The sequence below is a fragment of the Gossypium arboreum genome, chromosome 10, assembly GCF_025698485.1.
Source record: "Gossypium arboreum isolate Shixiya-1 chromosome 10, ASM2569848v2, whole genome shotgun sequence".
NCBI classification, from domain to species: domain Eukaryota; kingdom Viridiplantae; phylum Streptophyta; class Magnoliopsida; order Malvales; family Malvaceae; genus Gossypium; species Gossypium arboreum.
Window position 1 is genome coordinate 96,412,037 of NC_069079.1, and position 12,435 is coordinate 96,424,471.

At 36.7% G+C, this 12,435-nt stretch overlaps 1 non-coding gene across 1 annotated transcript; it reads left to right on the forward strand.

Moving 5' to 3' along the window:
• Positions 1 to 9,643: 9,643 nt before the first annotated feature.
• LOC128283336 (small nucleolar RNA R71) lies at positions 9,644 to 9,750 on the forward strand. The gene has a single exon (XR_008273678.1). It is a non-coding gene; the product is annotated as a small nucleolar RNA R71 (small nucleolar RNA).
• The last annotated feature ends 2,685 nt before the right edge of the window (positions 9,751 to 12,435 follow it).

The following is a 12,435-nucleotide window of genomic DNA, read 5'->3' on the forward strand; positions in this document are numbered from 1 at the left end:
AACTTTAATATCTCTCGATATACTGATCATATGATCATTTCGTTACTTTCATATGAAAATAGACTCGTCAAGGTTCGATCACATAATTTATTCACTATTTAACACCATTCCTACAAATTTTGATGATTTTTCACATCCACGTCACTGCAGCTGGCAGCCTCTGTTTTTAAGGTAGGCTTTACCTATATTGTAGTTCCCATGGACCAACTATAGTCTAGTCATACTTAGGTCCACATATGATCATATTTAGCCATTCCAATGGCTGATCATGTGACCAACTCTCTCATTCCAAACCATAATCACATCATGAAACCAAATATAATTACAAACCACATATGGTCAAATTCCATACTCCACTTTTACGAACCATTTTCGCATGGCCGTACACATATACATCACAAGTACTTAAAAATAACCGAGGGTAGTCCTATACATGCCATATCCAAAACTCAACTAAAGGAGTACCAAAAAGGGCTTTGATAGTGTGGTTGACTTCAACTTCTATGATCCCGAATTCGATTGCTAATGAGCAAAATCTATAAACAGAGAAACAAAGAAACGGAGTAAGCAATTTATGCTTAGTAAGTTTCGACCCATAATATACACACAACCAAAGCATAGCATTCAAGTAGCTAAACAATAATTCATATGTACAATTTCTCAATGACATGCTTACTTCACAATCCCAACTCTTATATTCATACACAAATAACGGCCTAGTTAATGCCGATAGCTCATTTATCATTAGAGCGAATATTAAATGACGCATTTACTCATATTGTGCAAAGCACACACAAAACATACCTTGTTGGGAATTTCACAAATGCAATAACTGAAAATTTTCCAGCAGCTTATAAATTTCAAATCACATACCTTCGAGTTTATCCGGATATAGCTACTGTTCAAAACACCTTGGGACATAGCCCGTTATGGTAACCAGCACAAATGCCTTGGGACTTAACCCGGATATCACAACTCGCACAATTGCCTTGGGCTTAGCCCAGATATCATAGCTCGACAATTGCCTTGGGCTTAGCCCGGATATCACTGGTCGCACATTCATACACATCTTTGTTTCAATGTCATAACAAAACTTTTATGCACAATTCACTTAATTAAAAATATCATTGGCTCAATGGCCACATACAAGGGCACAATTTCGATTGCTTATTACTTCATTCAATCGAATCAAAATCTAAGTTTCGATACTCGAAAACTTACCTCGGATGTTGTCGAGCGATTCCGATGGCTATTCGACTACTTTTTCCTTCCCTTTATCGGATTTGGTCCCCTTTGCTCTTGAGCTTAATTTAACAAATAATTTGATTCAATCATTTGAGTATCGAAAAGAAGAACTCAAGGCACTTAGCCCACATATATTCACTAGACATTAAAGTCACATAAGTACGGAATTCATGAATCGACTTAACACACAAAGCCTTCAACATGCTTACTCATGGCGAACAACACAACCTCTTAGGCACTCATTCATGGCCGATTATGCATGTTGATGTTGAGGCCAATTACATGTTTAACACCACACATGAATGGGACACATTTTACTAGCTAATGCTTTACATATTGTAGCTCAATACTTATAATATAGCATCAAGCACTCATATGGCCGATTATACTTAGCCATACTTGCACCAAATCAACAATAAATTCCAAGATTTTCACATCATATGTGTACTAGGCCGAATGTACTTGCAATTTCACAAACATTCTTCAACAATTTCTTCTTTAAACAAACATATTTATCATTTACTTCATAACCAAATCATCATGTGCAAACATACATATACATATAGGTGCATGGCCGAACCTTAAGGTGTTCATAACCATTTAAAACACAAATTTTTACCAATCAAGTAACAAGCATAAATCATGCTCATGAATGCATCATGGCCGAATACATCACATTCATACCCCTTTCAACTTCGGTCATGGTTAAACAAAGAACTCAATGTCTTACTCAAGATTGCTACAAAGAAATTTCAAGAGTAGTCAATCCATCATTGCATGCATCATTATCAAGCTTCACATTTAGCATGCAATGGCTTTAACACAATATCAACCTTGGCCTAATACCATTTCCATGGCATAACAAGGATTTGAACCATGGCTAACATGAACATCAAGTTAGCAACTAAAACATGCATGAATCTCATGACACAACTTTATACATACCTTAATCTTGATGCAAGTATAGCCAAATCTCCTTCTAGATCTCTTCTAAACCAAAAATGGAGCAAAAATCCTATCTTCTTCCTTAGTATTTTCGGCCAAAAAGGAGAGAACAAGGATGAACAAAATTTTTTCTTTGCTTTTCTTTCACTCACGGCAACAATGGGGAGAATACCACACTCACACACATTTTTTTTTGTTTCTCTTCCCACCACTAAATTTTTTTATCATTTCATCACATCATGCATTATCAAAACATGTCATAACATGTTTTTCCTTGCCCATAACTCCTTGTCATGGCCGCCACTATGCCATCTTTGGGGAATTTGACATGCAAATCCTTAATTTTGCATGCATTATCAACTAGTCATCACACATTTCCCCATCATACTTTCAAAGTTTACTACTAGGTCCTTTCTAGTGAAATTCACCTTTATAACACTAAATCGAATCATCAAAGATGCCACACACAAATTAACACATATCATAGGCATCAAAATAAATTTTAAATTATTTTTATGCCTCGATTTTGTGGTCCCGAAACCACATCCCGACTAGGGTCAATTTTGGGCTGTCACACTGACGATGCCAGTGCTTTCTCGCCTTCCTGTTATCGTGTGAGCCAAAATGGCGTGAAGGTACCTCAGAGATGGAGGGAGAACCGATACCTTGGAGCAGCTAGGATTATAGGTGGCTGCACCTGGTACTAGTGCGTCCCAGCACCATGAAGGAGAACGATGAATATGGCGGTTGAGAGTATCTAAGTCATTCTCCTCCTTGAACTCCTCCGTATATAAACCCAGTGTCGTTCTGGGACGTTGAGCTGGCGGACTAATTCACCTAGGCGAAATTGCACCGTTCCGAGATCATCATAGTTCGTCATTGCGGTCTGAAGATGGAATGTTGAGCAGAGTTCCATCGTGAACTCGAGATATGTTGGCTCAATGATCCCAAAGAAAAACTCCCAAGGGTAGGTGGTTATGTAACACCCCTTACCCGTATCCGATGCCGGAACAGGGTACGAGATATTACTGGACTTGAGTACTTGTAATAATTTAAAATCGAGACATAAAATTTCATCAATTTTAAACTTTTCAAACATATTTAAGACTATCTACATTAAATGACTTTATACAATAGAGACCTTCAAATAACATAGGTCAGTATTTTAGGCCAACTCCTAGCAACTTAATAATAATTAAACGAGTCCCCATACATGCCAAAGACTTAAAAATACTTTAAAACCTTTATATATCGATCAATAGTTTGATAGTGTGATTTAACCTCCGGCAACCTCCAACTCGAGCTAAAATCTACGACACTATAGGAAAAAGGAAAGAAAGGGAGTAAGCATTATAGCTTAGTAAGTAAATATGTAAATATTAATAAACAATACATTATCATACATTAAAAAAAGTCACAATATGTTCCTGGAACATTACCATCACAAACACACATACTTTCACTATTACAATTATAAACAGGTTCAAAATAAGCTGTTTAGCAGAGTACTACCAGCTAAATTATTTATTTCTGGAGCTACAAAACTCCAAATTACAAACCGTTAATTTTCCTTGAAACTAGATTCACGTATATTCTTACCATAAAATTTTCAGAATTTTTAGTCTAGCCAATTAGTATAGTTTATTCATTGAAGTTACCCTATTTCACTGTTCAACTTCCCTGACCACTCTTCACTACAAATAAATTTTCTCTTCGTACAGAACTCATATGATGTTATTGTTTATTTTATTTGAAACTAGAATCATTAAGGATTTCAAAAATATAAATTATATCCTATAATTGTTTTGTAAAATTTTTAATGATTTTTCAAAGTCAGAACAGGGGATCACGTAGTCATTCTAAACCAGTCTCATAGAAACTTAAATATCTCAGAATATAGAATTCCTTTGCTTGCTCTGTTTTTGTTATATGAAAATAGACTCATTAAGCTTTAATTTGATATCTCATTCAGTCTCTGATTCAATTTCTACTATATTTGGTAAAATTTTAGATTCTTGTTACTGCAACTATCTAGAACAGTTTTATTGTCAATTTTGATCTTTCACACTTCAATTGTATTCATCACTTACCCATAACAATATTTCCAATTTCCAATCACATATCAAGCATATTACTCATAAGTTACACACGTATATACTTACACTTATCTTCACAAAGTCATATACAATTTCATTTAATCAATTTCCTAGTTGAACACTTTGGAATAATAACAGATACGCGATCGTATCGCACACAGTCCACCTTTAAAATCGAAGCTCTCTTGTACACATAGTGGCCTTCACTTAGCACCACTCATGTGACCTATCTTGATTGTACACATAATTTTGGCTCTCTTGTACACATGGTGTACACATAGTATCACCCATGTGACTTAGCCACTTTATCTCGTAGCTCTCTTGTTTACATGGTGTCCTTCACCTGGAACCACACATGCAACCTAGCTACATCTATCTCGTAGCTCTCTTGTATACATGGTGTACACATAGTATCACCTATGCGACCTAGCTACCTCATAATGTCTCGTAGCTCTCTTGTACACATTGTATACATCCCGTATTACACATGTGACCTAGCTACATACCATCTGTATCTTTCGATTCCGAAGGTTCAAACGGGAAGTATCTCACTTTCTAATACTTTATTCCATTCTTCCAATAGTCAATTATGATTCAAAAATCACCTACAATACATAAAATATGCTGAAATATAAAAGCGTAATAAAGATAATGTATTATTTACATACAAACTTATATACTTTCTCATTTCCATGTCGAATTAATATTGAACATTTAAATCATCATAATTATACTTACTTTCAACACCTCGGAAATCATAGTAAATATATTAATTTTACATTGAAACATGCATAAATTAATGCTTATTATACATATGAACTTACCTCGATACTAAAACGGCCATTTTACCAACTTTCCCGATTTTCGATTTTTCTCCCATTCTAGGTTCAAATCTTATTTTCTGAGATCTAAAACATCATATTTTACTTATTTAATTAATGTAATATTCAAAATAGTCCTTAACTCAAACTCTAGCAAAATTACAATTTTGCCCTTAAACTTTTGCATATTTACACTTTTGCCCCTAGGCTCGGGAATTAAACTTCATCCCTTATTCTTATGTTTTTGACATGCTGATCATTTTTCCCTTCTATGGAAACATCAAATTCTACTCTAAAACATAGTTATGAACAATAACAACTTTTACCGATTAAGCCGTTTTACTCATTTTTGCTTAAAACCGCTTAGCAAAAGTTGTTTAACATAATTTCAGCCTTCATATTCTACCATAAAACATCAAAATAAACACATTTCACTTATGGGTATTTTTCCAAATATGAACCCTAGCTTAAATTATTGCTAGAATAAGCTTAATCAAGTTACCGGGATTCCAAAAACATAAAGAACTTGAAAAACGGGGATAGAACGGACTTACTATTGAGCTTGGAAAGCTTTAAAACCCTAGCCATGGCTTCCCCCATGCTAATTTCAGCCTCCATGAAAAAGATGAGTCAATTTTGGCTTTATTTTCCCTTTTTATTTCTTTTAATTACCAAATGACTAAAATGCCCTTAAGGCATTTCTTTAAAATTTTGTCCTATTCATGCCCATTTTTGTCCAAACGAAATATAATGGTCTAATTCCATTTAAGGACCTCCTCTTTAAAACCCCAATTCAATCAAGTACTTATGAATTAGAACGCATATTTTGCAACTTTTGCAATTTAGGCCTAAAAGTCCAATTAAGCACTTTATCAGTAAAATTTCTGAACGACATTTTTACACAATATTTTAATCAATAAATAAACCTTAAAAATTAATCGGAATAATTTTTTTGACTTTGAATTTGTGGTTCTAAAACCATCATTCCGTTTAGGCCCTAAATTGGGCTGTTAAAGCAACTTCTGCAAATAAAACCTAATAGGCAAATTAAACATGCAATCTATAAAATTTCTTATCAATACTCTAACACATGCATCTAATCACTCAGTAAATCATAAAAAAAATTAATCGAAATAAACTTTTCTATCTCAGATTTTTGGTTTCACAACCACTATTCCATTCAGGCCCTATTTTGAGATGTTACAGGTTAGGAGGGCCCGAATCGCATCAGCCAACTGAACTTGTCCTACTATAGCCCAGTCAATGCTCGGCCCACAATTAAAGGTTGGGCCCAGAGCATTTGGAGAAGTTCTTCTTGGGGCTCGATGGGGAATTGCAAGAAAGGGTGGTGAATTTTCGCGGTAGGGCCCGAGGAAGATGACGCTCCCTTCCTTTTATTTGAAGCAGGGACAACGACCTTTTTACCACGTGAAGATGACATGGTACCTGCAATTGGAAACATCAATTTTTCTTGATCAGTAGATGGGGTAAAATGCGACTAAATTCGAGGAGGGAAATATCCATTAATATGTTCAGCCACAACTACTAAGTTTAACTAAAACAATAAGTTCAATGGCATACTTTTGTAGCATTAGCATGGTGATATAAGTAAAAATGGCAAAGAATGGAATGCAACATACTATATGAATGAATAGAAATGTCAAAACAAGAGGCATGAATATTTCAACTATCCATGACTATTCACTTCTAACTAATCAAATAGAGTAGAGAAATCATGTAATGAGTAAGAATTTAAACATGAAAAGATAATAACTACTCTAGATATGAAATGTGAGCGATAAAGAGATGAAAAGAACATAAAAAATGCATAGTACTATGATAACTTAACATGAAAAATGAGTGTAATTAAAGGGAAAAGAGTAAACAAACACTAGAAAGGAGAGAATTAGCGTCAAAAATGGAGTTGGAGGCGGCGCACGGGCGTGGTAGGGAAGGTGTGTGGACTTGCAGCGGCTAGGGTTAGGGTTTTTTGGGTGAAAAAGACAATGAATAGTACAACCTATTTATAGATTTTAGGGCACACGGCCAGGTAAAACGCCCGTGTTCCCCAATTTCAGCCCGTGTGATTCGCGAATTTTGAATTTGGGCACGTCTGACAATTGTCCCATGCCCGTGTTCCTTGGGTGTGTTCGTGCGCACGGCCGTGTCATATGGCCGTGTCTGGCGTTGTTCGCTTCTCCCACGCCCGTGGATGCATCCCTACGCCCGTGGTAATTTAACTAGATCGACCACGGTTGCTTGGCACGGGCATGTCGCACGCCCCTGCTATTTTGGCAGGTTCACCCATGGCCATGTCGCACGGCAGTGGCGATTTGTCATAGCCCGTATTGGGGAAATCTTTGCCCTATTTTCACACAGCCCTGAGCACGCCCGTGTGCTTGGCCGTATCTGTGTGGTAAACCTGTATTCAAGAGTTCTATTAGTAAGTTAGGTGTCAAACACTAAAATTGAAAGAAGTTAATACAATTAGTGCTCGGGTTCCCTCCCGAGAAGCGCTTATTTATAGTCTAAGCTCGACTTACCTCTCCATTGAATGGTCATGGTGGTTCGAGGAGTTTATACTCCTCATTCTTGCTACCATTCTCATCCAAATAAGGTTTTAGACGGGTGTTGTTTACCTTAAAAGTGCCGAACTTAGGATGACTTACCTCGACTGTACCGAATGGAAAAATGCTAAGTACCGTAAGAGGGATTTTTTCATTCGGATTGGTAGTGACAATATGAGGATCTGCGGTAGCTAATAATACTTTATCTTCAACCTTAAGTTGATTTGGGAAGGTATTGAGCTCGTTCTGGAATAGGTTTGGTTTATCGTCTGTTCTCGGTTTATGCATCCGCCATTCATCTAGCTCCTCAATTTGTAACCTTTGAATTTCATGAATAGGTCCTCTACTATTACTTGGTAATGGCTCATGTTCTTCCTTCAGACTCATTTCCTGCACAGTAGGTTGCATCATATTGTCAGTTTTAGTATAATGGTTTAGACGATCACCTTCAATTTCCGATATGTTGCCAGAATTGTGAGCTTGAAGGGTGATTGTTTCGTCTTCCACACGAAGTGTGAGCTCACCTGTGCCAACATCAATAATCGTTTTAGCAGTTGCTAAAAATGGTCATCTTAAAATCAAAGGAGTGTTGCTATCCTCCTCTATGTCTAGAACAATGAAGTCAACGGGATATATAAATTTATCTATTTTAACTAGCACATCTTCAATAATACCCCTAGGAAATCTTATAGTTTTACCTGCTAATTGAATACTCATCCTAGTCTGTTTGGGTTTCCCAAAGCGTAATTGTTTAAACATTTTGTAAGGCATGACGTTAATACTAGCCCCTAAATCAACTAATGCATTATTAACATCTAAACTACCAATTAAGCAAGGAATCGTAAAACTCCCTGGATCTTTTAGTTTGTTGGGTAGTTTATTCTATAAAATAGATGAGCAAACTGCGTTTAGCTCCATATGCGATGCCTCGTCCAACTTCCGCTTATTTGCTAAAAGCTCCTTTAAAAATTTCATTGTGTTTGGCATCTGTGATAGAGCTTCAATAAATGGTAAGTTAATATGTAATTTTTTTAAGAGTTTATGGAATTTACCAAATTGTTCATCTGAGCAGTCTTTCCTTATCGCGTTAGGGTATGGCACACAAGGTTTATAATCGACATTCACTGATTTGTTTTTATTATGACCTACCTCGCCTTGATCTCTGCTCACCACAATTTCTTGCCTCGATTCTGGCTCAGGCTCAACGAATCATTCTTCATCTTGAACATTAATCACGTTGAGTTGTTCCCTTGGGTTGGGTTCAGTATTACTTGGCAAGCTACCTTGTGGTCGTTCAGAGATTAGTTTGGAAAGCTGGCCTATCTGAGTTTCGAGCCCTTGGATCAATGCTTGTTGATTTTTAGGTGTTGTCTCAGTGTTCTGGAAACGAGTTTCTGACACCGAGATAAATTTAGACAGCATCTCTTCAAGGTTCGGTTTCTTTTCCTTTTGATAGCGTGGTTGTTGAAAACCTGGAGGATGTTGTGGTATTTGATTTCCTTGACCGCCCCACGAAAAATTGGGATGGTTCCTCTAACTTGCATTATAAGTGTTACTATATGGGTTATTTTGGGATCTAGAGTTATTGTTACCCATATATTGGACTTGTTCCTCCTCGATGCTAGGGTTGAAGGGTTGATACTCTGTGCATGCTCCTCCTTCATTCATCTCGCACCTCATTACTAGATGTACCTGAGTAGAACCAAGTAAACCATCAATCGTTTTATTTAGAAGTTCTACCTGGTTTGACAACATAGTAACCGAATCAACGTTATAAATGCCTGCTGTTTTAGTTGGCTTAGTCCTCATGACTTACGACTGATAGTTATTCAGTGACATCTCTTCAATAAATTCGTAAGCCTCTTTAGTTTTTTTATAGTTGATGGTTCCCCCAGCTGCTGCATCAATCATTTGCCTAGTCGACGGATTCATGCCATTATGGAATGTTTGAACCTGCAGCCAAAACGGTAACCCATGGTGAGGGCACATTCACAGTAAGTCCTTGTATCTCTCCTATGCATCGTAAAGAGTTTCTAAGTCCATCTGTGCAAACGAAGAGATATCATTACGTAATTTGGCCGTTTTAGCCAACGAAAAATATTTTATAGAAATTTTTCGGTCATTTGTTCCCTAGTAGTAATTGACCCTCGTGGTAACGAGTTCAACCACTGTTTAGCTTTGTTCCTTAATGAAAAAGGGAATAACCAAAGATGATTGGCATCGTCAAAAACGCCATTAATTTTAAATGTATCGCAAAATTCTAGGAAATTTTCCAAGTGAGTGTTTGGATCCTCATCCTGCAAACCATCAAACTGAACAAACTGTTGTATCATTTGAATAGTGTTAGGTTTTAGTTCAAAATTATTTGCAGCAATAGCAGGACTAACTATACTTGACTCAGTTCCTGTTAAATTAGGTTTGCATAATCATACATAGTACGAGGAGCAGGATTCTGATTTGCTAGTTCAGCGGGATGTAGCTGATTGTCTTGGTTTTCAGCCATCTCCTCGGTTGGGGTTTGACTATCGTCCTCTTTTTAGTTCTCTATGGATCTTAAGCTTCGCCTTATTTCTCTTTGGTTTCTACAAACTGTGCGATCAATTTCTTCGTCAAAAAGTAGTGGTCCTGACGGGTTTCTTCGAGTTATAAACTATAAAAACATGCCAAGAGAAAGAAAAAATTAAATTAATAAATAAAAAAATAGAATTAACTTGCAAGAAAAATAAATGGCTAACGTAATAAAAATTAAGCGTTCCTAATATCTTAGTTCCCCGGCAACAGCGCCAAAAACTTGATCATGATTTTTGTGTGACAGGTTTTAAATATTTACAAAGAATTGTTCTTGAAACTAACTATTATCACGATGTAGGAAAGTGTACCTATCGAACAATAGTATAGTTTTAGCAAGACCGGATTGTCGAACCCAAAGGAACTAAAAGTACTAGTAATGACTGTCTTTTTATTATCTAGCCTACGAATAAGGGGATTTTGTTTTAACTAACTAATTATCTAAACTAAGAATTCACAGAAAATAGAATTAGGGGATTACTTTTGGAAAACGATTGAATTAAGACAATACCTAAGAAAGAATCCACCTAGACTTCAATTGTTATTCTGACTCCGAATCGGATGATTTATTCATTTAACTTGTCCCGTAGAGATCTCTAAGTTATGTTATTATCCCTATTCAGGACTAATAACATCTAATTCTTAGATTGAATAATTGAGACTTTTCTCTAATTAACACCCTAAGGTTGTATTAACTCAATCTATGGATCCCCTTATTAGGTTTCACCCTAATCTGACAAAATCTTGTCACCCTATGTCTAGGCACACAATCAACTCTGCTTAATTATGAAAAATGTACTCTTAGACAGGTTCTATTCCTCCTTTGAATAAGAGTTTATCTTAAATCAGTATCCTGGGATATCAAAAAAAGAATTAAGAACACATAATTAAGAATAAGTTAAATATTTACCAAACAATTCAGAAAATAATAACAAGATTCGTCTTAGGTTTCATTCCCCTCAGGTATTTAGGGGATTTAGTTCATAACTAAAAAGGAAAACATCTTAGAAGAATAATGAATACAAAACATAAAGAAATCCCAAAACTGGTGAAGGGAAATTGAGTGGAGATCTTCAGTCTTGATGGTGAATCTGGCTTCTGAAATGGATCAATTGGCTTCTCTTGAGTAGTTCCCTACCTCCTTCTCCCTGTGTCCCCTTTCCTCTTCCTTTAGGGCATATTTATAGGCTTTAGTATGCCTTAAAGCCCTAAAAATTAGCCTTTTCCGAATTGGACTCAACTTGGCCTCGGCAAGGACACACCCGTGTGACACGCCCATGTGAAACGCCCGTGTGCAATTACTTTAGGCTGTGGTCAAGCCTGTTAAATAGGCCCGAGCGTGTGGTCTACCCATGTGAGTCGTGCTTCGATTTTGCCAAATTGACATTGCCGTGTGGTCTGCTTGTGTGAGGAAGTCCAGGCCATGTTGATTTTGTACTTTGGCCCATTTTCTCCGTTTTTGGTCGTTTCTCGTTCCTTTTGCTCTCTTATGCTCACCTAAGTATAAAACATTAAATTAAGGCATTAAGAGCATCGAATTCACCAATTCTAAGGAAAAATCATCCAAAAAATACATTAAGCATGAGGTAAAAATATATATAAATTACGGTTTATCATGTATTCACGTTCACATGTGTTAGCTGGACATTCATACGGGAAACGTAGAAAGCAGAATTTGAGTTTTAGATCTCAGGCTACATCTGTGGCAAGCATGGGTAACACTAAACCTTCCAAGGTTGAATGTCCGTAGTGTGGCAGACGTCATTTTGGCAACTGTAGAGTGAGTGAAGGATCTTGTTTTAAATGTGGTTCTCTAGACCACTTTATTAAGGACAATCCCAAGAGGATGAAGAAAGAAAGAATTCAGAGTCCAAGGTCGAGTGGCGTAGCTTCTCGGGGAAGACCCTCGAGAAATGTCGGGAATGAGTCCGGTAGTAAGAATGTTATGCGAGATACGGTAGTGAGGTCTGAAGCTAGGGCTCCGGCTAGAGCTTATGCCATACGTGCACACGAAGATGCAACTTCTCCTGATGTGATCACTGGTAAATTTTCTCTCTATGATACTAATGTTATTGCTTTGATAGACCCTGGCTCCACTCATCCGTATGTGTGTATGAAATTGACATCTAGTATGAATATACCTGTCGAGTCTACAAAATTTGTAATTAAGGTGTCTAACCCATTAGGAAAGCA